The following is a 25,826-nucleotide window of genomic DNA, read 5'->3' on the forward strand; positions in this document are numbered from 1 at the left end:
CTCAATGTGCATGAAAAAAACTGTTTTGTGATGGATGGATTTTATCTTGCCTACTTATAGTCATAATAATATCCCCAGTTACAAGGGCAGAGCTGGGCCTAATCCAGAGTGATAAAGGGGATGTGAAGCCAGGCTGAAGAGCACCTTTGACTCAGTTTAAGGGCCTCTGCTACCATGCTTCAGTGTCATAAAAATAATGAGGTTATGCTAGCACGCGGTGTTTGTACTTCCAAATACAGTACATCACTTTGAAAAGCCAGAGGCTAAAATTAGCTAAGAATGAATTGGGAGTAGGGAGGGGAATCAACGACTTAAAAAATGTGAAAATCCTTTTCTCAAAAATCTCCCCATAATATAGAGGAGTGGAAATTGTGGTTTGATTTGCAGTAGGGCTCAAGCCGCTGCAATGGTGTGGCTATTTAAGGTTTGGAGAGGAAGCCATTTTGTTTCGATAATGTGTCATTAGAAAGATTTGAAATAAAATAGTTAGAGAGATGAACTCTACTGCCAATTGTGTCCCTGGCCCTGCATGCATCCTGAGCCACTAAACCCAGTGATTGCGATGAGTCTCCTCTGGTTAATTTTCTACCATAATGGTGGTAACTTGCAGCTGAGGCCATAGAATGTTACAAAATTATTTATGCAATGTTAGCCACTCTTTTGGACCCCAGATCTATTTTGTTTGTCACAGTGAGAGCAAGAGTGAGACATAAGTTAGCTGGGGACAGACTGTGAGTCCCAGTCACCCTGCTGAAGCATGTGATCTATTAATTGAGTATTCTGTTACTATTGTAGGGTCCTATGAAATATTCAGCTCCCTAACTGAGTTATTAAATGAGGTAAACTTACTGAGTAGAATGTTACCAATTATATTTATTTTCCATCTCTCACTTGAATTTCAAGTGCAATATTAACTCACAACAGTTTCAGGGGTTTGAGAAATACATGAATTTAATCATTTCTTCCTCAGGTGCTATAGACGGATTTAAGGTGTGAAAGCCAGTGTTGATACAGGGGGAGTGGGAAATCCATCCTTAGATGCGGTAACTCCGAGAAAAGCATTTTCCTTTATTGACTTTCTCATTTACAACAATTGGCTGCTGGGAGGCACAACACTGCTTGCTGCCTTCACTTTAAAAACAGCTAAACTGTTTCTCAACTATGAACTTGAGACAGTGGTTCTGAGTCAATTATTGGACTCTCTATATGTTCTCTCCATAAGAACTGTACCTTTGAAAAAGTTTAAAAGTTAAGTATATTTAATGATGCCTAACATATTTTATTGGCTGTGTTTAACAAAAGGCACTATGCCGCAGTTGTTTTTGACAAGCATGAAAACATCACAGCATGAGACTGCAAAAGGAATTATGGAGAGAAATTACAAGTGATCCATCTCTCAATGAATTATCCACCTCAATAGCCCGCAGAACTCAGCTACCAATTAACACCTACTTTATTACATGTTGGGATGTACTTAATAACTTTCATGTGTTTATGCACTATTACCTTGACTGATGCCTCTTGTACAATTAGGCATAATTGGCATATCAATATGCAAAAGTTAAAAGGATTAACCCTCTTAAAACTAATGAGCATTTCTGTATCCAGCTGCTAAATGAGACAAAATTAGCATTTTTCACTTTTGGGCAGGATTTTATCATGCAGTTTCTCATTGTTGGTATTACCTTGTTACATAACTTTAGTTTGGGGGGTTGTATGCTGGACTGCTAGAGAAAAAGAGTTTTCCAAAGTTAAATTAGCTGTAATTATCCCAGCTTTTGTTTCCGCATTCTTAGTCTGCGCAATATGGATTCCTCGATAAGGAACAAAAATAAAAGTTACTTCTGGTTATGTGTACTCAGAGCATAATTATATAAAGGGGGTATTTTAGTGAGGATATGTCATTTCACAGAGAAAACTTGGCTCAGAGATCCTGTATTGAAAGCTTGCCATGGCACTAATTTTCTTTCTGTCTCAGTTCTTTTCATCTTTTTTTTCCATGCACAATTTTCTGACTAGATACTGACAGAATGTAAAGTATTTTGGCATATTTATTCAAACAAGCCTGTTAAAGTTATCTGCTTGGTTTTTCAGAAGTTGGGTGACAGTGTGAGGTCAAGGGGGATAGTTCTCATTTGGAAGCGGGTTGAGATGTTCCCTAAAAATGTGTATGTATATTCACACAGAGCAGCTTGCTATAACAGGGACACACATACGGAATCTCTACAAAAGAAACATTAGGTGCTCAGAAGCCACACATATGCTGTGTGTCCTGATTAATAAAAATGTCTTGTTTGTAATACGTATTTATTGGAAAGTCTCCTTTTAAACTACTGGAGTAACCAATAACATAAGCTGTCTGATATTCACATTGGTTTCATTATTATTTTTAATATTTTATGGTAAAATTAATAGACTGTTTCATTAATTCATAATTTTATGTTTTGAGCTACAGTATTTTTATATGGATGTATTCTTATAATGTAGTAGATAACATGTCATTTGTAAGTCTTTTAAGATTCTGAAAATTAATGGTATTTTGAAATGCTAAGGTAGTTTTTCAACCCCAAGGAACACAAACAGAAGTGAATTTAGTTTGTAATTTGGGGATTTTGATGACCTAAATGTTTCAGAGAAGCTCTTCAGTTACACAGGTATCCCATCTGACCTTAGAATGATATCAGTGTGTGTTTTTCTCTTTAAATATCAAATAATTGATATCAAAATTTCAGGTGGTTGATTTGATACTCAGGGAATGTTGGAGAGGCAGAACTACTGGGTGTTTAAGGATGCAGTTTGCAAGGAAACTGCCTCTCCATAACAGAACTCTAGAGTGTTCCATTTGAGTGGGAGGGAAGTTCCCTGGTCTCAGTGGTGATCTCCTGTCCCATCCTGAGATGCACTGTGAGGCCTCTGAAAGTAGGGTGTCATTTTCTAGTACTAGTTGGAAAAGCAGTCAGCAAGGGCAAAAAAAAAAATTGAGCAAGTCAGGTTTCCTGTCTAAGGGTAGATAAGCCAGTGTGTAACCCAGCAAGCAGCTAGTGCAAAAGGTTCAGTGCACTTCGATGTCTATTTATTGTAGGATGCTCCAGTCTTCCAGACAGTTTAAAATAGATATTAATGAACAGTTTAAACAGTCCAAATCAGGAAGCTGCAAACACAGGATCTGCAGGCTGGAGCTATTTCAGATTTAGTGCTGGTGTCTTCAGAAGTGACAAGCATGAATATTCACCATTTCCATCCTGTAAACCCACAGAAGGGCATTACTACATTCATGGCCATCACAAACAGAGAAATATGTTTTCACTGGTGTTTAGATGAGGACTTAGGTCGAGCCATCCTGAAGTGTTAACATTCAAGATTCTTCTTACCCCCGTTAACACACGGCTCCTGGTCTCTTTCTCTCTTTTTCATTTTAGTGTGTTATCAGGAAAAAGAGGAAACAATTTTCTTTTGTTTCTTACTTCTGTCATTATAGGACACTTGCCAAAGTTGTGGCTAGCCAAAAAGGCAGACATAAAAATCACTACTAAAAATACAATCCTTCTGTTTAGCAGACTTTTTGAGAAATATTATGAGATTGTAGGGCATGTTCATATTTACTTCAAATCAAGCTTATAGTTAGGTTTGAGGCTTTGTTTGGATAAATTGTCCTGAAGTGGATCCTGATATTTAATTAAAATGACACTAAATCACATTGAATTGATAAGACTTGGCATCTCAAACAAAGGTAATTGCCCGTATTGGTTTTGCGCAAAAATAGCGCTGCTTGGAAAATGTGCAGGCAACACAGACTGTCAACTCCATTTATAGATCAATATGTGAAAACCATTGATCAGGCAGGCATGTGTAACAGTAACACTTTGCATTTATTTGTTGTTTTTATACCACATTAAGGCTTACAGGATTATAGACTTCCTAAATATTTTGACTTCCTCATAAATATATGATCTGTTGCATGTTAATTAAATGAGAGTCTGCAGCCATTTCTAAAATTGTTTTTAGTTTGATGATTTCCTTTTATTGCTGTGGATCGTATGATCTGAAAATGGATTAGTTTCCTTTTGCATAAAGATTATTAAAGCTTATTTTAATGTGTCCTATTTAATGTAAGATGCAACTGCCGTTTTGCTTTGGAAAACATAGCTACAGATAGTTATTTTCTCTTAGTGAGTGGCTGATCTGTTTTTTATTAACTGGGCATTCTCAGTGCACAGGGTAGAATTATTTCCTGACATATTCTGTACACCCAGACGATAGCAGGTCTCCTTGATTTCCCTGATAGAATTTGTTTTCTTTCTTTTCTTTCTATCGAGCTCTGTGACACGGGCATCTGATCGAGCATTATGTAGAAAACAAACTGATCATTTCAATTAAATTTTAAACACACACACCAATGCAATTTGAATTCTATCTTTCTGATTTGAGAACAAGCCTCATGAGCTGTTCTTCTATGCCGCGTTCTGCAGTTGTGTCTCCCTAATCTCATCAGTGTAAGGACAGTGTTTTGTTCCTAATCTTTATTGGACTATTGTAGATGACATTTGTAAGCCATTTTGGTTTATAAGGGAAAGCTGGAGGACACTGGAGTGAGACTCTCTGCAGATCCAAAGCTTTGATACCACCACGCAATAATGTGTCTTCCACTGCAATTTTCTTTGCCACTGAGAGGTCAATTCTGTTGAAGAATCATTTGTACCCTCTGTAAACCTTAGGAGTGCTGCTTTCAAGACAGTATTCAGCTCTGTGCATGATATTAAAATGATACAAGAAGCAGGACTTCAGACACACCAAGTTAAAAGAAAACGACACAAGAACAATAAACAGAAACTCCCAGGTTGCCTAAGGTAACCAGTCTCCAGCTGTTGGCAGTCACACCATGGAGCAGATGAAAAAGTTTGTTAGTCAGAATTTCCACTTTTCTACAATATGCCCCAGAGAACATTCAAACCCCACAAGAGAGTTCTGTCCCTGTCTGTGCCACCCTGTGCCATTTCACGCTGGGAAATCTTTTAACTCTATTTACCAAGTACAAATTGGGGTTCCCAAAAGGTGGGGAAAGTTTATGGCAAAATTAAAGAGTCCATACTTCAAAGAACAAGCCAGGGCTCTGGAGTTCACATATGTGGCAAGCACCGTTTTCCTTTTAACTTGAGCACAGAGCTAAATTTGTTTATAATCTCCTACTGATTGAACATGGTGCAGAATGTACATGAGATACATTTTTTTAAAAGTTAGTCCTCTGATTACTAATTTGAATCCAAAACTCTAACCTTGTTAGCATCTGGACTTATTTCCATAATAACAACCCCTTCAGAACCTACAAAGTAATGAATAATTGACAACAAATGAAATGTTTTGATAGTTGTCGGCACAAAGCATGTTTAATGTTTTGTGTTGCTTCCTAGCTAATTATGTAGATGACACATTTGTCAGACCTTGACTGCCATTAGAAACGTGTTTCCAGAGGGGAGAAAAACAGGCTATTCATAGAGTAATTAACTAGAATGCTCAATGACCTGTGAGAGATTCAAATCGCTGCCAGTTCAGACATTGTTTTGTTACAGAGCAGAGGGGTAATTAAAATTCCAAATTACAGTCCTATGATGGAGCATTTGTTTGTTGACAGTATACTCTTACTCTAGTTTGTTAATTCTTTTTTAAATTGCTTCTAATCCATTTTATAGCTTTAGTAGTTCCGTCTTTGAATTTACTGACAACTAATATTATGGCAAATTGTACTTCAATGGAGGACTGCCTGCTTCAGTTTCCTGGGAGCACAAGGTGGGTGGGACAGAGAGGCTCCCTCCTGAAACTGACATACAAGGTGCTGTCAGCGGGAAGAAATGTCACTGCTGTGAAGCATCTTGTTAAACTCTCCATTCCCGATTCTGTGTTAGGGGTCATGTCTCAGTTAAAAAAAATACAGCGATAAAAAGGAAAATTTCAATGAACACCTAAAAATGCTGAAAGAAACCTGTCCCCAACAAGAAATGATAGATGAGGTTGTGGGTACCCAGAAAGAAGAGAGAGGAGGACTTGAGCAGTGTGTGGAGATGGTGCTAGGTTGATTTCACAGGATACAGCAGTGCACACGGAAACTCAGACACATCACTCAGTGTGGCGGGTTTTGCAGCAATACTTTCTTCCCAGGTCAATAGCAAAATGGGGATAACAGGTGTCACTTATGTGGCTTTCCAAGTTATTAGAGAGGGCTAAACAAATCTAGAGGGCTAAACTAGTCTAGAAAGATTCAGCTCCAGTACAACATTTATTCAGGTTGCTGAAAGTGAGAATATAGTTTTATTAAAAAGATCTGACAGAAGTCACACGGTGTTTGATGCAGGCGAGTTGACAGAGGCATCCAGTGAGCACTGATTATCCCGAAGTCACTGTCAGCTAGGATTGATTTTCACTTTCTCCATTTATGTAACGGTTCCTGTAATACAGCTGACCCCGAATCACGTTACCTTGTCATTTCTCTGCATGGATCAAGAAGAGATGAGCTGAAAATAGCTAGACACCGACCTTGAACTTGCCAGAAAAGTGAGAAGTGACAGTGGGGTTTTCTGTAGTTCCTGCACAAAGATGAAGGCGCACAGTTCTCTGCTGAGTTCACCGCAGCAGCACAAGGGGGCAGAGCAGCACTGGAGATCACAGGTAAAAGCTTTAGTACGGTGTGGAGAAACCTCAATCTGTGTGAGCACAGAGGTCTGATTTTTACATCTTAGTGAAACATAAAGGAGAATCACCGATGAATCAAAATCTCGAGTCCCATGATGTTCATAATCAGTAATCTAAAATTATACAACCTAATTAAGAGAGGCTACCTAATATTCCGAGTGCCAGCAACTATGCCTTTCCAACCAATTGTCTGCACTGCCTCATCTTTTATCCATATATGTATCCCCACAACAACTCTGAACTGTAGTCAGCATTAGTAAGAGAGGCTATGACAAGCCCCAAAGGCGACCTGCCATTTTTAGGAAGGTGAAATCCAAGGTAAACAATGGGTTTGCCAATGAATTCAAGTTTGTCTGTATGCTGTAACTTTTCCAATTTTAATATTTGTCTCAATTTCCAAAAACTGTCTCGTAATAGACCATGATTACAGGCAAGGTTAACTTAAAACAAAGCATAGTGAGCAGTCTTCAGTCTATGAAGCTGAACCATCATCACTTCATAAGTAGTGTTCGAACAGTTTTCCATGTTAGGCAGAGGACTTAGAGAACAGCAAAGGACAACTCAACTGAACCCCAGTTTATCAACTCTTGATGTAATGCCACATTGCCATCTTTGTGTGATGGTTCGTTGATATTTCAGCAAATCTAATACCTAGATCTTTTCTTCCATATAGTAGATTCTGCATGTCTGCATTCAGGCTTATAGCACATGTGAATGCATGCAGAGTTCTATATCTGCATATATAATATGTATACATATCTATAAAGAAATGCCGAACGAGTAAGTATAACATGCTTTTGTACTCGTTTGTGTATTTCTGGAAAATAATACACATATAATTGCAGACAGAAATATCTATGTCAGCTTATTAATCTTTTATAGGTTCATCTCAGGATGTAGTAACAATCTTAAGTTCTAAAAAATAAATTGAATTTTAATTTATTTTTAGGGCACAGCAAATCGGGGATCATTCTATCACCAAAAATGAGTCCAAAAATATTTTTCCCTACTTGGGTCATCACAGAATTTTCTAATACCTAGATTTTTGTCCTCTGGTACAAGAAAAATCTCAGCTCTTCTTGTGCTTGGGGAAGTGAGCATGTCAGGGAGTACTGGGGGGCTTAAAATTCTGGTGTGTGTGTGTGTGTGTGTGTGTGTGTGTGTGTGTGTGTGTGTATGTGTGATGCTGATGCCTTTGAGAGAAGTCCTGAGGAGCTGTCTGAGAGTCTCACAGACTTTGCCCTCCCACTCCTGCTCTGAGGAGTGGTGTGAGCACACAGACCTCTGGGTACCCTCTCCTAGGTGGCAGTAAATCCACCCCTAAATGGTTGATTAGCCTCTGCTTCTAAGGTCACTAATGACATAAAGCCGTTGATGGCTGAAACAGTTCCCCAGAGTTTTGGTTTGGATTTTACTTTTTTCTATTCTCTGTCTTCAGTGTGCAAGGCTTTTAATAAGGGACTCCACTCCCTGATGTGTTCCGATTCGGTTTATTGTTGCCATCTGTTTAATTATCCTCCCAGGTTTGTGTCGGGAAGCATGAAAGTATTTTCTCCAGCCTTTGAATCTCTATGTTCCTAAAGAGATGTGGGTAAAGTACGTGTCAGTTTTCAAAGAGCATATTAAAAACTGATAAGCAGAACCATCTCCGAGCAGCAGCATGGAAGGCCAAGGCATTACTTTGTACGTTAATGCTTGTTGCAATTAATTAGCAAATGGACAGCCTTGTGGCGCTGTGGCAGACGTGATGCTGTCTCGGTTTCGTGGCAGTCTCCTAGGGTGCTTCTTTCAGGTGATAGGCTTTGCGATTCCTATTTACTTTCAGTCCACTGACAATGAGTTTATCCGGAGACAAGATAGGGGATTTGAGTAGTAGCGGCACATGTGTTTGTCATGTGTCAAGCAGGTTTAAGGGTGTGTTAATGTTGAAAAGAAGGAAGTTTGTGAAAACAAGGAGGGCCTCTTTGGGGAAAAAGGAAAAAAATGAAAGGAACTCAGAATCCCTTTATCCTTCCCCATCACCCCACTCTCCCAGTCCCCCTAGTCCTCCACCTTTCTCATTACAACTATTACATTATAGCATTGAGTCTTTTCTGTTTTTTCATTCATAGACACCGCACCATGAGTTTTCCTTTGTGGTCACTATTCTCACATTCTTTCTGATGCTTTCTTTCCCTATGAAAAATTCTTTGAGAAGCAATGTAGTGAGTGACATAGACCAGTTATCAGGTCATATCGAAATTAATTTGTATAGTGGCCTTTGGGTAAAATAACACACATTGAAGCAAATCAGCTTGTCAATATCCAGACATCACCCAGAAACTTCAACAAGAAGTAAACCCAGCACGTTTATTCCTCGAATCAAAGAAGCCAAATAGCTGCAAATTAGATGGTACATCAGTGTGACCTAATTTTTCCTGAGATTCTAAGATGCTTTCCTGTTATGTTTGATGGTATTAAGAAGTGGCTGTCTTGTTTTTATGCACCACCTTCCCTAGGCACCAGAAACAGAGGTAATCAGGACCCTGTTCTATTCTGCAGTGTGGGTAGCTACAGTGTAGCCTTACGCTTAAGCAGGATCTCCGGCAGAGAGGAGTAATGGTTACACTAAACTTTCCTCTGTTACCTTTGGGCACCTGACCTGTTTTCTTTCCCACAGGGTGAAAACAGAGCTACAGTCTCATATATGCAATGAGAAGGGACATGTGTCTCCTTGCATTGAATTGTCCTGGATCATAACATGTAGCACCAAGTGACCCAATATAGGAAGACAGGAAAACAAAGTGACAGTTTTTGTTTAATATAAACTAACATCAAAACAAGGGGCCCAAACCTCCAGGCCCACAGCCAGATGACAGAAATTATATGACCAGAGCTAGTGTTTTCGTCTTAAATTTGTTCAAGGCACAGCCTTTAATCAGAAATACAGGTTAATGAAGAAATAAGCGCAGCTTGTGTCACACAAACCAAGTGTAAGTACCACTGTTTTGAGAATCCACAGCAAAGTGAGACTGGCTGATACTTGACAATACATCACACACTGTGGTCTCACCTATTGATCACTGCCCGACAATGGGCAACCTTTCACAGCAGCTTCCTCCTTTACCATGAATTATTGACAGTGTTAATGCCAATAGCACATGACCAAATGGACAGGAAAGAAATTTAAATTCCTGGTGTAGTATCCTTAACTTCTAGGCTCTTGAAAGAGAGACAGAGAAAGAAAGAGACAGAGAAACAGAGGAAGCTCTTAGAATCCCTTTTATACATAGTAATAATGGGACATTCTCAAAATTCTTGTCTATACCTAACACCTATCCTCTCTACTTGAATACGTTTTTTCCCATTGATTAATCACTACATCAACTTCACCTGTGTTTCCTTCAAGTGTCCAGAAAACAGAAAGCAGGCTTCTGCCTCCACACGCATTTGTCCATTTACTTACTCCACATATACAGCCTGACACTTAACTACTAATGTTGGAACTGCTTTGGAAGCAGGGGTACAAAGCAGTAGTGATTCTGTCTCCTTGCAGGATACCTACCCTTTGAATGAGGTTAACTCCTAATTCTCGTGGACCAGGACACAACCTGCCCATTTCATGATGGTCCTAACACCAGCACTGCCTCAGCTCTTGGTGCTGTTGCTAGGATCGCTGACTTGCATTTTGTTACACATGCACAGTGCTTGAAAATGGTCACAGAACCAAGAAGTACCCTTTATTTTCACTTCCTGTAGGATGTCTTTCTGTGGTTGCGAATCCCAAGTAAAACCCTTTTTCTTTTTAAAATATTTAAGAATTGTGGGTTTCCACACGATCTTAAACTTTCTTGTGTATGGTTAAACACCTCTCCTCTGTGCTGTTCCCTGGATGCACAGAAGTTAACGAAGGATGATTTTTGACAGCAGATGAAGCTGCCACTGTTCTTACCTGGTTAAGAACTCACTGCTGGTTTTAACCCTTCCTTTGTGCTTACAATTAATGATACATTTAATTGACAGTAAAATAATACTTTATGATTAAAAGTAAAATATTAACCATTAAAATATTAATATATTTGTTTATCTGATCTTTGTTCTTGATTTCGATAGAACTGAACACTGGCCTAATTTAGACACATACAGGGGAATCAATACTGTCATGTTCTTGCCTTCTAAAATTTTTACTTGGTTCTTTGCTGCTTTGAGATTGGTGGAGCATTATCCTTCAGTTCCTCATGATTTATAGAGTTGTGTGGGGGATTGATTGCAGCTTGTACTAGATCCAATTTATAAGCCTATCAAAGTATCCCCTACCATTAGTGTTTTCCTGTCTTTATAAGATGAACAAACCACTATTGCCCTTAAAATGTGCCACTGATCTTGTGCTAACACTGGATCAAAAGTGACATTATCCGTGAAGGAAAGCCTAGACCACAGGCTGAGTCACTGAGGAGCTATCTTGAGACATATTCCACCCAGAAGGGAGGAAAAAGAACCTTTATATGAGAAATTTATTTAATTTGCTTACACATGCTAGAGCCAAGACATAATGTAAGCAGGGTATTGAAATTAACTCGTCCGTTAACAACCCTGCCAAGGAGAGGTGACTTTCTGATCTTCTTGTTCACCTGATCATATACGAATGGCACTATTGACTCCTTGTATTTTTTTGTTTCTCCCCTATGGCATAAGTAAATAGCTGTCTAGCTAGCTATAAGAATGCATGAGAAAATGTGGGTTAGATTCAGAATTTGCTAAGTGGTGTTATTTCTCACTTTTTCCTGTAAAGTTGAGCTCTCCTTCATTCAACTCCAAGTCCCCCTCCTGTTCCGTTGAGGCCAGCCTTGGGTGACCTATGCTTCCCAATGATCACCATCCTGTATTTTTAAGTCTGAAAACTGCTTTTCACCTTCCAGTATATAGACTTACTTCAGACTATTCTCACCACAGTCTGTCTTGACTTTCTGTCTACCATACTTTCTAATTGTGTTTGATAGACTACAATCAAGTGACCAGTCCACTGAAACAATTGAGTCCCTAGGTATTTGTATTCATCTAAAGTGGGTTCAGTTTTTGTTTTTAGCATTTTTGGATGTAATTCCTTAGCTGGAGGTGTGATACTTACTTGAAGGTTATATTACCTGCTTAGTCCTGGACACAACATTGCATATCTTACAGCCATTCCATTGGCTGCTTTTTCCCAAGTGAGGACACCATGAGGAAAGTCAGAGTGTGCCAATTGTCTTTACACATGGAAACTCAGACGCTGACAGTTGCTACTCATAAATTTGGAAATGTAGTCTCTACCACATTTCAGTGACAGTATAAAAACAATCTTTATAGCTAAAGATGAATTTTCTTACTCAGATTTTCTCCTTTGGGTTTAATTTCAATTTTAGACTCTTACATTACTGTAAATTAACAAACATCTTGCTGCCTCGTAGACAACACTAAAAAAGTAACTATGTTGTCTAAGGAAATGGTGTTCTCTTGTCACCAAGTTATAAATACTCTGTTTACTCTAGGTTATCTGTGGTTTAACTTTCACATGTTTTGTGAAAATCACTATGACATGATGGGAAGCTGCTTGAAAGTCAGACAATATGTGCTGACCTAGAACTCTTATCAGAAGGGGCCCTCAGAAGCGAGGGATGAGACGTGATGCAGGCTCTTATGCAAAATTAAGCCAGCTTAGTTCTGAGTAGTTATCTAATCCCTTACCATCTAACATGCATTTTGACTAGTTAATCTTAACTTGAAGTTTTCTAAACTTTGTTTGAATTTTTATCCCCTTTCCAAGAGCTTGTGACTGCCCACAAGAAGCAAAAGCACACAGGAACACGCACTCTACAAATACAGTCTCAACTTAATTCTTCAGGACTAAACTTCTTTTCCAGCAGCCAGCGTTTTATCCATTAGAAGTCTTTATGGAAATGGAGGAGTAGTGCCACATGAGGGAAAAACACTCCTCAGGAGCACAGATCAGAGCCTCTCGGGACATCTGGATTTAGAGTTGGGTTTCTGCTTTCAGCATCTTCATTTCACTCTTCTTCCTTCTGTCTTTTCAGTTCCACTGACATTTTAACATTGCCACTGCCCTATGGAAAGCGTTATTTGTATTTTGAATTCTTCTGCCATAAGCTGGTTCCCCAAAGGATAGTCAAGAAGTCATTGATGTTAAGTAGCTGTTGTCCCATCTGGATGAATCCGTGTCCCTCAAGTTCACAAGTGAACCCCCAGTGATGATGCTTCCTAGTGGGCATTTGAGCCAGCAATATTAATTTTAATGTTTCCAATCCAGCTTTGACTTGGCCACTGAGGGCATGCGAAACTGTACCATTACTCAAGTCAAGATACAGATCTCTTGAGTACAAGTTCTCCAAGTTCCTGGTTCTATGTAGGAATAAGCTTTTGAAAGGGGAAGACAACATCTTTTATATATTAGGGAGGTCATTTACATAACTAAAACTTCAGGAAACTTCAACCTTTGCTGATCCAGTAGACAGAAATTATTGTGCCAATGACCATAAATAACCAATGAAAAATCAAAGATTTCATTGGCTAAGAAGTGGTCCCTCTTGGTTCTCTCAGATTTATCGGTGACCACTGTCCCTTTCAGCACAGTGAAAAGTGCATGTTCAAAGTTTCAATCAGTCACATTTCAGTCGGTGAGGATGAAGATATTTTCGGGATTGTAAAGCCAGCTGTGACTCATGCCCTCACAGGTCTCCAAGATAGTCCTTACAATGTGGTTTTCCAATCTACGCAGCAAATATGAGTCCCTGATTATGAATCTGAGCAGTCTTAGGGACAGATCTTGGCTCTGTCCCTTCCTCGTCTTGTTAGTTTGAAGTCATTGCTCTTAGTAAGACAAATGTAAAAATAAGACAGGAGGTGGTAGTGAATACCATTAATCCCAGCACTTGGGAGGTGGAGGCAGGCAGATCTCTCTGAGTTTAAGACCAGCCTGATCTACAGAGTGAGTTCCAAGACAGCCAGAGCTACACAAAGAACACCTATGTCAAAAACAAACAAAACATAGTGATTTAATAAAAAGTTAAGAGACTATGCATACACCCATGGGCTCTTGGTACACATCATTGTAAGATGAAATAACACAATGTGTACAAAGAGCCTGTGGGTGTTTTGTGTTTTTTTTTTAACTTTTTATTAAATTACTACTATTATTAAACTATCCATATGCAGTCACTCTCTGGTTATGTACCTGAAAACTTCCTCATGAGCCACCCTGCCGTTTTATCATGACCTTTCAACAAATACGTTGTGAATGTCTGTCTGTGTTATGGCCTATTCTGATTAAAACAAGCTTGAGTGTTTATTCAGTTTCTTCTTGATTTTAGCTTGGCTTCTTACTCAGGTCTCAGAAATATGCTGTTATTTTAACAATGCCTTGTTGGTTTCTCTCTTCTGGTATGACTCATGGTTAGCTCTTGCATTTCACTAGTATAAACGTTTAACAATTGGAATCTTCCATTGTGTGCTTGGAACTGTGTAGCATAACAAAAGATTTCCTTAACCCCTAGCAGCAGCAAATTGACAATGGTGGTAGGAGGCACTCTAAGAATGTCTAGTGTCAAAGCTAAAGCTTTTTGCAGGGTGTTTCTTACATTAAACCCTGCAGGGAAGGAGAGGGAATCAAGAGTGTCACTGAGTTTATACCTACTGAAATTTACTCTAAGACCCAATTAAAACTTAACCTCCTATGTTCAGTTTTGTGTCAGGCTTTCTTTTGTCTGAACTCTGACAACAAATGTTCACCTTTTTAATTATGTAATTATCCATTATTCATAGCCTCGGTGTTCTTTCTGTCTTTGTAAACTTTCTAACTTTCTTACTGCTTTTCAGAATTTTATATTTCTATAGTATAAAGCACCTACCCAGTCAAAAACTCCTCAAATTCAGACCTCATGCCAATTTTTGTCAAAAATGGCATTGGATACTACTTTATTTTATAATATTTTAGAAGGCTTAAAACATTATTGTTCTAATCATACCCAACTATATCATCTTTCTGAATTTTCAAACAGAACATTCTCAAAGACACTTGATAAACTAGTCTGCTTCCGTATTGGGCTTGAAGCAGGAAGCACAGGGCCTACAGGTGTCTGCACCATGTTCTCTACATATGTGTTAGCAGTCTTCTTGTTGAACCCTAACTGTGGGGACTGTTCTTGGGACTTTTTTCCTCCTATTGTGTTGCCTTGTCTATGTGTTGCCATGATTCGTGGTTGTATTTTGGAGGCTTTCTTTTTTTCTGAACAGAAAAGGAGAGGGAGTGTGTCTGAGGGGGAGTGGAGGTTAGTGGAAGCTGGGAGGAGTGGAGAGAGGAGAAACTATGGTCAGGATATAGTGTATGAGAGAAGAATCTATCCCCAATTAAAAAAAAAGAAAAACAGTCTTATAGTAAAGACAAACTAGGCTTATTCCTGTTTATACCTGAATCTCTGTTTCTCAAGGATTGAATTATTCCCCACCTGTAATCTTAACTACAAATAGTTCTGTGCTGCCTATTCCAAAAATGGCAACCATGCCTTTGTCTCTAAAGGTTGTTATGACTGTATTATTATGACTACATTGCAACCATACCTTTGTTTCACAGGGATTTTTATGACCAACTTGTTATGCTTATGGTCTACTTCTGCCACACTTACCATTCGCCCTATTGGAAACCCCTACCCTTCTCCTGAAATATAAAAATCATTATCTTCCCCAGGTCCAATGCTGATCTTTTGAACCCTGCTCTATGGAAAGACAGACCATGTACAGAGATAAAGCTTACTTTAATTAATTTGGCCATGATTTGGGTCAGTGGTCTTTATTCTTGCATCTGTGGGATTAACACACAAAAAGAACAAAGGCAAAATTTGCCACAAGCCAAGTTGTGGTGGTGTATGCCTTTAATCTAAGCACTAGGGAGGCAGAGGCAGGCAGATCTCTGTGAGTATGAGGCCAGTCTCGTCTACAGAGTAAGTTCCAGGACAGCCAGAGCTACAGAGAACTCTTCTTCCAAAAAACAAAACAACAAAGTAAAAACAAACAAAACAAACAAAATGAACAAATTGCCATTGCTTAACTGTGCCTCACCCGAAAATAGTGAAGGCACTGCTGTGGAGAAACTGAGACCAAATTGGGCAGCTTACCTCGTCCACAGACCATTCAGAGACTAAAGTGACCCGAACTGAAAAATGTCCCTCTATTGCACAGGGATTACCTGGTGAAACAGCCAAAATTCTGTTACTCTTCAACCTTCCACACTTTTTCTTTAAGAAACTGGAATGCTAAAGAAACACACAATGGGAATCATAGGGTACTAGCAATAGACTAAGTCAGCCTGAAACCAGCAGTGACTGAGACTGCCTTGTTAGGTAATTGAGCTACAGTTATAAGAAACACCAGAAAGGAAGACAATGTTGCAACTTTCTAGCCATTCCTAGTCACTCTGATGTAATAGGGAGCTCTGCAGGGGGAGCCAAGGATGGTCCTGCTTCTTTCTGTCTTTCAAAACCATAGGTGGCATTCTTCTTGTTGTGCCCAAACTCCTTCAAGGTGTATCTGGCTCCAGGAATGAAAATCATCTACCCTTCTGGATAATAAATTCTACTCAGAAATAGTCACAAGACCTTTTATAAGCACTGAAGTTTGTATTAACTTCTATGTATTGGAAAAGTGAAAAAGAGGATTAAATAAGTAACATTTCTGTATGCATATGAAATGTATATGAATTGTACACTGTGTGTGTGTGGGGTGTGTGTGTGTGTGTGTGTGTGTGTGTGTATGTGTGTGTGTGTGTGTGTGTTAGTAATACAGAGGCAGATCTTTCCTAATCAATTTTTGTGTCAGGATAAAAACGGTTGAAGACATGGGCCTTTCCCCTCTTTCTGCTCCCAATCTTCAGAATGCAGCTAGCTCATTTCCTATTGCTTCTGTTCTTGTGGCCAGCAGGTGGCTGCTTTATTAGTTTTTCAGCTAAATCCCAGGAAAGAAAGGCATGGAAAGGGGAAAAGTCAATTTGTAAGTTGAACCTACCCTCCTTTTAAAAAGTAAGGAAGAAATGAAGGCAGGAAAAAGAAAACAAAATCTGTTTAGTGGTCCCTATCATCCTTATGGTTCAGAAAAATATCACACAATCACATTCAAATGAATAGGCTGATGCTTACCTGATTTTGGGTAGATGTAAGTACTAATAAAAGATCAAAGTTAAGCAACCATGAGTTAAGGATTGAAGTGCTGCCATTCCTTAGCTGTCAATAACTTTGGAATCTACTGTAAGTTTGGGCTTTATGATTTGATACATAAGTAGAGGCAACTGAATGATTCTAAGCTGATTACATTTGCTGAATGAGATAGGAGTTAGGAAAAAAGATAGAAACCCAGGGGACTATTGGGCACTCTATCATAGTCTGTGCATAGTAAAATATAGGAGCTTGTCCTGGATTGGTGGAGTGGAGACAGATGGAGAAAAAATAAATAATATGTTCAATGTAAAATGACAAAAAACATGGTAAAGGATTGGGTTTCAATAGAAAAAGAGAGTGAGGGCTCTTAAATGTTATGATAGGGAAGTAAATGGTGGATGGCAGGGCCTATACTGAGCTAAGAAGAGCAGAGCATCACAGGGTACCCTCAGCGAAGGTGTCAAGTGCTTATGAGCTTTCAGGACTACATCAAAAGGATAGTTACCAATTGACAATCGAGTGTGTAAGATAGGGGCACCAAGTACTTATGTACATATGCCTTGGAGTTGTAGTTTGATGTCAGTCACCAAAGTTTAGTGATCAACACCACGAAACAGTCAAAATCCCATTGGGACATAATATAGTTACAGAAAAGTGAGTAATTGTTGATATATAAGAGTATTTATCTATATGCATATGTGGGTACTTTCATATACATGTAAGTATGTATGTTATAATAATATTAAACATACATTTGTGCCTTCATATACATGTATGTGTGTTTGTTATAACAATATTAGAGATACCTAATGCTTTAAATGTTGATTTTTTTCTGCTTTTGTTACTGGAAAACTCAAAACTTTTAACTTTTCCATAGAAAGCATCATTTCTTATTTAAGAGACTCAGTTTGTCATTGCAGTATCAGAAGGAAGAAAAAATGTCAAAACTGACTAGAAAATGACACCTGGCTACAACATGCAAAATAAATGTTTAAACATAGAATCAAAATGCAAATATCAAGGTAGAGGTGAAAACAAGCTGCCCACAGATTATAGCCCAAAAATCCTCCTGTTTTGTATGTAGTGAACTGAACAGATATTTTCAAACTTTTCCCATTTACGGTTGGCTCCAAGATAAAATGATAAGTGCTGTTAATCAGAAAGGACTAGTGGCATATTATTTCCTTGGTAGATAGATAACAGATTCTAGACCAAATTGTTTATAACTTCTGTCTAAGAATTGTCATATCTCAGGAGCAGAATACACAAAAACATCAACTCTATGTTTGATTTAATCCACTTAAAGAAAAGAAAAATCCCACAAGGAACATTATAGGATAATGGAATATGTAAAATGTGTTGCTTTCCAAAAGGTCTTTCCCAGTTTTATTCTTCTGGGTTGAATTCCCTACCCATTTGGCCCTCAGATCCACAGTCTCCTGTTGGAAGAGGAATCTGTGGAACTGTACCAGTGCCCACTCTGAATCAGCCTGCATTTGTCAAACAATTCCCTCTCACCCACACAGTCCCAGTGTAGTCACTGCGTGCAATTCTCCTTTGTTTGTATTTTCCATTTGTACCTGGTGGACTGTATATTATATTAATTCATAAAACTGGCTCTGCCAGGCTCCCCATGGTTACAATTATTAAGGCCATAACTGAACCAGTTTCTCTCATCTTGATCTTCAACCAGAAGTTCTTGTCCCGAAGCTTTTGCTTCACATTAAAATGCTAATGATCACCTCCACCAAATTAGCAGCTTAATAATAATATTAAAAAAAAGCCGAATGAAAAGACTTTGATCACTACCTTTGAGAGTTCTATTTCTCACATCTCTCCCCTGCATCGTTAGCAAACAATGACCTTTAATTAAAAATAAAAGATATATTCAAAATACCTTAAGAAGTTTTATTTTAGCATTGCATGTTCTCACATTGTTGTCTTCTAAACCTATTGTATTTGTTTTTTCTGATCATACAAACACCCTACTTGCCCATAGGACACTTTTAAGCTATTTTCTAACAACTGCATTGCCCTTCTAAGGAAGTAAAGTTAGTTGTAAATCTAGTCTAATGGTAGAAATCTGGTACAGCTTTGAAGTTCCTATCTGACTTACTTGTTAAAAGAGCGGACACAGATGAACCATTGTAGCCTGTCCCCACATCCACAGAGACAATGGGTCTACTTGATAGTTCTTTCATTTTACCGTCTCCTCCTAGAAAAAAAAAATGGAGTAATAGCTTTATAATGAAGTCCTGATACAAACAAAGTGTGTACTGAAAAAATATTAACAGTGTATTGTAATTGATCAAAGGGGAAAAATCTCTTTAGTTATCAATTAGATGTATTAATGTTATCCATTCCCCTGCTAACTAGTAATACCAATACCAATGCAGACTTTTCGTCCCCAGATTTTAAATCCCATTTCCTATTTTAAGTTATGCATTTTCCCCAGGACCCTGCAGATATCAAATTTGAAAGTGGATGCTGTCGTTGTAGACTGTGCATCCTCACATAGAAAGCCACAGAGGGCCAAGAAACTATGAAGCCTGAGTTTTTATGTGTCATTAGCTCTTTAATGAATCTCAAGGGCCCCTGAACCAATGAACAGAGTGTCTTGGGAAGCCTCTTGTCTGACCTGAGTGGAAGAAGTGAGGGAGAGAGCACAGATTAACAGTGCTCAGTTCTATTAAAATATTCACAGAAGACTCATTTGAAAAAAGTATTAACCACATACTAAGTTAAGACCCACCACAGATCAAATGCTAAGTTTGGGGACAGGAAGCAATTGACAGAAGTTAATTGGCCAATATTCAGGGAGAAGACTGGAAGAGAGAAGGCTGGGAAAGAAAATGCCCTGATAGCCTTTTAAGACCTGTGGTTGGCAGACATTTTGCTGATAATGATCTGTGTCCATTGGTGTTTCTTCCCTTAGGAGGTAAACACATGAATAAATGGTAGCTCTGGTGCCTCCTGGAAATGGAGCAGGCGTCTGCATGGTAGAGTGGAGGGGAGGATTGAGTACTAGATCCTTTCACTCTCAGCCACATTCAGGATAAATAATGCTCTCTAATCCTCAGAAGCCACTTTTTTTGGCTTACTCTTAAGGCTTCTTCTTTGAATTAGAAGTTAGTACAGTATTTCCATCTAGGGCTTTCTAATGACTGTAAACTGCTAATTTCATCAAGGCTATATTATGATGATGATCTTCAAAATTCAACTTTATTGCTAGATATGTTTTCAATGGAAAGAAAGCACCAAATCCAAGTCATAGCTCATGAAACATAGTTGTCAACCTGAGTAAAGTAACATAGAAATAATGTAATGAGGTAAACAATACGGGATATGCAATGGCTGAAAGAACCCAAAATTTGCAAGTAGTAGAGTTCAGTTCTGTACAATCTGAAACATCTAGCAGCAAAGTGGAATTTTGAAGGTCATCATCATAATATGGCTTGATAAAAATTTAAATATCAACAAATTTCAAGGAAATAATTTTCCTGTTAGGTTTGAGCATGTTCTTTTATTTTGAAAACTTCTTCAGTGACAACTGATGATAAGAGATGGCATCATTATATAATTATTAAAAAGATTATTTTATATGGATGAAAATATTAAGTAGGCAATTATGTGAAAATTTTCTACTATTTAGATGTAAAACATGTTTCCTACAAAAATCTCAATTGTACTTTTCAAAAACCATTAAGGAAATTATTCGACACCAAAATAAAACTATTTTAGGTTATATCCATATGCAGAACACAAGCTAACAATAAATTACTCATTGTACAAACCTAATTCTCAGATTTAGGCAGCTAGTTAAAATCCTTCCATGAAAGCAGAAGAAAATCTCCTTTCTCTTGGCTTCTTTGTGATTTATCAAATAGTGAAAACTATCAAACAAAAAATCTATATGAACACTTCATTAACTTAACAAGTCTTTCTTTTTATACATGTAGACTCACATTTTGAACTACTTAATAAAAAAGTAACTACTTTTGTCCTTAGCTGTTTAGTTATTGTTGATGACATATTACTAAATGTCTGTTTAACTTACACAGCTACAGTTTGGGCAGGGGACTATAGTAAAGGTCTGTATTCTAAAGTGGCACCAGTCAATTTAGGACTGCAAGGTTTTCTTTTTGATGGCTTGCTCATGGGATTACAAAACAGATGTCATTGTCTCCTAAAAGATTATCTGGGCTTGAAGATTGGGGTTCGGGTTCTATTTCCAGCCACATCAGGTTCTTGAGGGCAGTATTGAAATTATGTTTATATAGTAGCTTTAGAAGTTTGTATAGAGTCAATTTGATGGTAGTTATAGACCTGATAGGTTTAAGGGAACATAGACTATTCATGTGAGTTGTGTTTTGTACAAAATTAAATAGGTCACAAAATGAAATGTAGAAATGTGCCAGACTCTACTTATCTTTTCCTTCTGTCTGCTGTTATGGTCTGGTATCTTTGTCCTCTCCTAAGATATTCTTCTGCTATAAAGTCGGGGAGCTTACAGCTTAGTATGAGCTTTTACAGACAGAAGAGCTGAGGTGGAGAAATTACAATCAAGGACTCAAATTGACTGTATTTTGATCATGAACCAATCTCATATCAGTTGCTTGTCAAGTTGATGGCTCTAGGGACTTGTCTCTGCAGAACCCAGCAGGGCAAGTCCATTGGATTAAGAAAGGCTGTCATCACTTCTACCAAAGGGATTTGCCTTCAGTGTAGGCAAAATAAAACAACCAGAGAAAGTTATAACAACAGAGAGAGCTTTTGTACTTTCTACCTACCTCTTTCTTTAATTGTATACTTTCTAATGGTACTTACTTATCATTGTGTTCAGTCAACATTTTGCAATTCTTAGCATCTGACAGACACATCAGTGGTTCTCAAGGGCACTCTAAGGAGGTGTGGAGGCTTCTCAGCTTCTCAGGTCATAGTAAGCTGTACTTAGTCCTTTTATGCTGATGGACACCTAGGTGTATGGTGAGAGCCTGAAGAGGCTCTGTCTTGTCTTGTATGGTCACAGCAGGCTAGGTCCAGACTTCAGCTCTGAAGAGCCTTTTCCTTTTAAGACAGACACAGTAGACATTTGCAAAACCACACCACAAGCCAGTTCTTCAGCAGAGAATTGTTTTGAGAACTAGTCAGTTTTGCTGAAAAACATGTTGATAGGCAATATGTTTATTATTGTTGGATTGAAATGAATTGGTACTTACATATTATCAAAATAACTCAATTTTAGCTTCTTGTGATAAATAGTAATAGCTGTAGCTACCATTAACAATGTCTTTAAGGAACTTAAAACTTTTTAAAAGAGTAATGCTCTGTTATAAATAATTGAGAACCTTCATCTGTGTTAAAAATGCAAACTTCTGCAGAGGACACAGGAAAAGATGCTATGGGAAAATGATAAAATACATCATACCTTACTGTGTGTGTTTATCTAATGCTCATAAAACCTCCATTCCTAGAGACGGAAGCTATTCATTATTCTCACAAATAATATTAAAATAGTATCTATTTCTTTTATAAACAGATCTAGCGAGGTGTTTAATTTTATACATTCATGAACCATTGAGACTTGAAATGAGTTGTTAATTTATTTCTAAGGTATTAAAATATTAAGTTGATTAATTATTGATTAGTTTACAAGTATTCATTTAAATCTTAGGTATACCTCCAACATCTTTTCTAAATAAATGTTTAATAATTACTAAAACAAATATTCAATATTTTAGAATTCATTATAGTCAGAAAATAATACTATGCCATGCATTTTAGTAATTGCACCTGCAGTTTGTAAGTGGAATTTTAGAATGGCTTCAAATTTACAAGCAATGTTTAGGCTGATCATTTTCCAGCATTGGTTGGATTTTGCTGTTGTTGAAGACTCACTATGTAACATAAATTGCAACCCAGACCTGAGCAGTGCTTTCCATCCTCTGAAATCACTGGTTTATTTATTTTGGAATAATTTTGGAGTCTCCTGAAAAGCAACTAATGACTGAACTGAGATATTACCTTCAGCCCTCTTGGAATGAACACGGTCTTTGCATCCTTGTAGGGGCACACACACTTTGCAGGTTACTGCTGGGAAGGTCCCACCACTTTCTATTGTAGAGAGTATCAATTTGAATAGTGATAAGAATCATTTGGGTAGTCTTAGAGATACAGATGTCTGCCCTCTTTCTAGATAAAAAAAAACAGACTGACCCGTTCTTCTCTTTGTGCCTGATGTCCCGTCCCCAACCTCAAAGTTAAATAAGGAAAGCACACAAAATGAAATAAGCAAGCAAAGCAGAAACCCCTTTTCCTTTAGTACTAAGCCTATGGAAACCAATAGTACCCTATCTATCTAACAGTCTATGTATCTATCTCTAGTTCCCCATATATTTTTCAAAAATTTAGATAGCAAAACCAAGATTACAAGAATTTCAAAATGATATCAATGAGGCAATATTAAGTATTAATGTTTTAAAGAGAAAATTGGACTGCTCACAGTTTGTCTGTATCTAGAAAGCTTTTACTTTTCTTCAACAATGATTTCTTAGTAGTATCTTGTAACACAAAAAATAAAAGAACCAGAAACAGATATTGGGGTTCAAGTTTCAAGCTGAAGATCAAAAAAAGCAAAGCTTTTGGTCAATAGCTCTCACTCTACCTGAGACTCTAACCTTTTCTTATTGTGACTGGAGAATCCTGCGACTTCAATGTCTTCCTATCCTCAGTGTGGCTGGATAATTAATGCCTAATTCTGACCACTGAAGACCCTGCTCCTATCTTTTATACCCCTCTAGTGCTGGGATTAAAGGTGTGTGATCCCAGGGGCTGAGATCATTTGTGTGTGAGCTGTTTCTCTTTAGTACTGGATCAACCTTGTGTAGATCTGGGTGGCCTTGGACTCCCATAAATCAATCTACCTCTTAATCCTGATTCCTAGGATTAAAGGTGTGTAACACCACTTCTTAGCTTCTGGCTGCTGAGATTAAAGGTGTGTGTCACCACTACCTGATCTCTGTAGTTTAAGGCTGACTTTGTTTTCTGAATCCTCAGACAAGCTTTAATAAATCATAAATAATATATCACCACAGTTTATTGGGTATGTGTTTATTAAAGATAGTGGAGATGAAGAGAATGGAGGGGGAGAGGAATTGGAGGGAGAATGTGGAGGTGGAGAAAGGCTAGAGATGCAGGGAAAGGATTGGGTGAAATGGGGTGAGACAGAGAAAGGGGAGAGGTGAAAATGCAAAGAAAGGATGGGAGAAAAGGAATGATGGGAGAGAGGATGAGAAGAGACTGAACTATTATAGAACTAGCTTGATCTCTTCGAAATAATGTCATGAAATTATCAGGGAACTCTGTGCTGCTCTACTCGCAAGGGAATGGGCATTAATTTAGGTATGGACATTGTTTCTGGAAAGTCAAGTATTAGTGGGTGGGAAAAACTCAGGAAGGTTGAAGCAGCCATTATCTGACAAGGGTAGACACAAGATTTAGGGTATACGGAACCACGTAAATGGAAAATATTTCTGTATATGTAGTGGGGCTCCCACTGGGTACATGGGTCCTGAAAATAGAGTATACTGTACTCCTTGGAGAGAAAATAAGTGGGACACCATGGGAGATATAAGTCAACCAAGTGTACTTTCTGACAACCCCTCTCCACCATGAGGGAAGTTACCTTTCAAAGATGGAAGGTTAGTTTTAACATTAGAGGTAGATAGAGAAAACAGGAAGGATCATAAGATAATTCCAGTTTTGATCCATAATGTAAGTTAGATGGCCTCTTACTCTATGGCAGATGAAGCTTCTTGGAGCTGCATTTTCCTAAGACCCTGCAAAACCTGGTCTTACTCCTTCTGGATGGCTCTGGAGCTAAGCTAAATGCTATTAAGGATTTGATCATCAGAGACCTACATGAAGAAAGGCAAGATAAGACAGTTATACTCCTGGGCATTGTCGAATGTCCTCTCCCCATACCATAGGCTGTTTGTGACAGTCAATGACTGCTTGTCATCAGGATGGTGTGACTGGAATTTGGAAGATCTAAGCTGTCTTTCTGGTTTAAACCTTGGTTCTTTTGTGTAAAATGAGCAATGTTCAACCAGGAAAATAGAATGAAACTATAATACCCACAGCAATATCTTTCTTTGAAATCATCTAAATGCCTTTGAGGGAAAAGAAAAATCAAAATAATAAAGTGTCTAAAAGGATAAAACTGGTAAAAAGAACACACACACAAGAAAATAAAAGAGCCTAACTATGGAAGGGTCACACAGCTCCAGCCTCAGTGTGAAAATGGAACACTCAAGTAAATACTGTTTAAAAATAGCTCACTCTCTGGGCTTTTTTGTTTTAGATTTTTAAATCTGCTATCTTATAAGTTTATTTACTGGAAACACAATTGACCAAAAGTGGAAACAAACAAACAAACAAACAAACAAACAAGCAAACAAAAAAATCACTGTCCTTAAACTGAAGCTTAAAGTTGAAATCACATAAAAAGGCAATCTTTATAAATCAAGTTTCCAGGAAAGAGTAAGACAGGGCAAACCCAAAGTTCCTCTGCCGTGATTGCCCTTGCTCTTCACAGCTCATTCTCTCGTGGTTCATAGCCCATGGCAGTTGACTCAGCTGCGGAGGTCGGCATCCCAGAAACCCAAGTCTTATGAAGAAAGAACAGAAACATGTAACCTGAAATGACATGATCGCTGATGCAGCTTGTTGCTCTGCATGCTTACATTTTGAAATATATCATGTGAGCTGAGTTACAGAAAATAGCATTCGACAGGGTGAAGGGTTGCTTTCTCTAGAGAGAAGAAAAGGTTCTCGGCAAGGCAAAAGTCTGAAGGACAAGTGCCTTTAGCATCAACCAAAAGTCTTACTTTATAAAATGACCTAAAAAAAATTGGACTGTCCTGCAGATCCGTAGAAAGATAACCAACGGGAAGACCTGAATTA

At 38.2% G+C, this 25,826-nt stretch overlaps 1 protein-coding gene across 1 annotated transcript in view; it reads left to right on the top strand.

Moving 5' to 3' along the window:
• The window catches only part of Arhgap15 (Rho GTPase activating protein 15), a 591,993-nt gene that overhangs the window by 24,852 nt on the left and 541,315 nt on the right, over window positions 1-25,826 (top strand). The window lies entirely within an intron of this gene.

Source organism: Mesocricetus auratus, unplaced genomic scaffold (genome assembly GCF_017639785.1).
Source record: "Mesocricetus auratus isolate SY011 unplaced genomic scaffold, BCM_Maur_2.0 Super-Scaffold_100004, whole genome shotgun sequence".
NCBI classification, from domain to species: domain Eukaryota; kingdom Metazoa; phylum Chordata; class Mammalia; order Rodentia; family Cricetidae; genus Mesocricetus; species Mesocricetus auratus.